This window comes from Rhinopithecus bieti, unplaced genomic scaffold, assembly GCF_001698545.2.
Source record: "Rhinopithecus bieti isolate Rb0 unplaced genomic scaffold, ASM169854v2 scaffold_6782, whole genome shotgun sequence".
Taxonomy (NCBI): domain Eukaryota; kingdom Metazoa; phylum Chordata; class Mammalia; order Primates; family Cercopithecidae; genus Rhinopithecus; species Rhinopithecus bieti.
The window spans coordinates 2,286,381-2,288,731 of record NW_016805866.1 but is presented as its reverse complement, the minus strand read 5'-3'; the positions used below and the strand labels follow the sequence as shown (position 1 = coordinate 2,288,731).

At 39.5% G+C, this 2,351-nt stretch overlaps 1 pseudogene; it reads left to right on the top strand.

Annotated features, from left to right (window-relative positions):
• The first annotated feature begins 789 nt into the window (after positions 1 to 789).
• LOC108530789 (non-histone chromosomal protein HMG-17 pseudogene) lies at positions 790 to 1,063 on the top strand (annotated as a pseudogene).
• The last annotated feature ends 1,288 nt before the right edge of the window (positions 1,064 to 2,351 follow it).

Here is a 2,351-nt window from a genome sequence, read left to right as displayed (position 1 = left end):
AAAGGAAGAGAAAGAAGCTGGAAATGAAAGGCATTTGCTACTCTCAACTATAAAGAGAGGCAAAGGCCTTTTTTTAAGAACTTTCAGATTTTTTTAAAGAAAGAAAATTGCAAAATGGGGAAATTGCAAAAAAATGTAGCATACTTTAAATGTGGATATTGTGCATCTATAACAAATGAACTTTTTTTAAATGCAGTAACTATAGGTAGAATCTCATTAATCAATACCAACCTTTAAGAGTCCAGGTCAAATGGTGCTCCTGCTTTCCCATTGCTCCCCCAGGCCTCCATGGTTATGGGCCTCATAAACTAAATTGATAATGGCAAGATACCCTTCGGATCTTCTCCCATCAATGTTCTGAAGAAAAATTAATTATGATAGTCCTTGCCATATAAACCAGAAGAAGAGCATCTGATATCAAAAGGGCAGAGAAAGTTTGTGAAAAAGTCCATAAATTATAAAAGGACATCATTTAACAATGTTCTCAAAATGAAAAAGGATAATCCTAAAATATTTTGGAAGATTATGACTTGAGTGATATTTTGAAGAAAATCACAGAAAAACAAATCACAAACTTGTGTTCCATACCCCTTTCCCACATGAATGTCTTTCTTATATTTATCTAGTCTGGTGTGGTTCAATATGGTAGCCATGAGTCACGTGAAGCACTTAAAATGCAACTGGCCTGGAGCAGTGTGAAGAAGAGGCGAGAACGACCCCCGGACCGACCAAAGCCCGCGCGCGCTGCATCCCGCGTCCAGTACCTACAAGTCCCGCCGCCGTCACCACCATGCCCAAGAGAAAGGCTGAAGGGGATGCTAAAGGAGATAAAGCCAAGGTGAAGGACGAACCACAGAAAAGATCCGCGAGGTTGTCTGCTAAACCTGCTCCTCCAAAGCCAGAGCCCAAGCCTCAAAAGGCCCCTGCAAAGAAGGGAGAGAAGGTACCCAAAGGGAAAAAGGGAAAAGCTGATGCTGGCAAGGAGGGGAGAAGCCCTGCAGAAAATGGAGATGCCAAAACAGACCAGGCACAGAAAGCTGAAGGTGCTGGAGATGCCAAGTGAAGTGTGCATTTTTGATAACTGTGTACTTCTGGTGACCGTACAGTTTTAAATACTATTTTTTATCAAGTTTTATAAAAATGCAGAATTTTGTTTTACTTTTTTTTTTTAAGCTATGTTGTAAGCACACAGAACACTTCCGTTGTTGGTTTGGGGGAAGGCATTAGTCACTAATAGAATGTCTCCAAAAGCATGGATTGAGTGGGGAAAACCACCTTTCCCTTCTAGTTTTGGGAGACTTCCTTCTGGCTTCCAGGAGGAGGGAATTCCCTAGACTTTGACACACATGGCCACCCTTGGCCACAAAGCCTTGTGCTATGGAAAAACAAATTCATTTCTATGTTCTCTTCTCCCTTTCCATCTTTAGCATAGGACTTAACTCCCTTACCTAAGCCCAGAACAGACTAACTGGGACCTGAACCCCTGTCAATTTGGATTACCATGTGGACTGTGTCAGGCCAATTCTGGATTTCCAAGTGATGCCACTGAGATGGCAAACTGTCAAAACAGCAAGTGCGTTCCATTTCTAGTTTATTGTGGTATCTTTCAGATAACTGCCATTTCATTTCACTTCCTGAAAGTCAGGGTCGGCTTGGAAAAGCTGTTAAACAACATGTTAAAATGTGAAAGTGTCTAAACCCTTATTCTAAAACTTTCCCTGTTCAGGGCATCAGATGTGAAGACTTCATTGGGTTTTATAGTGGCCTTTCGATTTTCAGGTAGGTCCATTGAAGAAGGGAGTTGAAAGTTGTTGTGTTTGTATTTATCTGTTAACGATTGTCTGCCCATGTTCCTGCCTGAAATACCATGATTGTTTATGGAAAGTATCTTCAATAAAGCCGGATACAGTTTGAAAAAAAAAGTAACTGGCCTGAATTTAAATGTGCTGTAAGTGTAAAATGCATACCAGATCTCAAAGATAATAAAGAAAAAAGAACATAAAATATCTTATTAATGATTTTTATACTAAATACATGTTGAAATGATAATGCATTGGGCATAATGAATGAAATAAACACATTATTAAAATTATTTTTACCTGTTTCATTTTACTTTTTTAATGTAACTACTAGAAAATTTAATATGGCCTATATAGCTCATATTTGTGGTTTGCATTATTTCTGTTAGACTCTGCTGGTCTAGAAAGATGACATCTTACAAAAGTCTGTCTGTAACAGATGCTGTTGGTACATGGCCCCATGACCCCTTGGCCCATTTCTGAGTCTACCAGCAGCCTTCAAGGACAGTTACAGGCATTCCAAAAGCTTTCCAATTTCTACCTTAAGGGAGC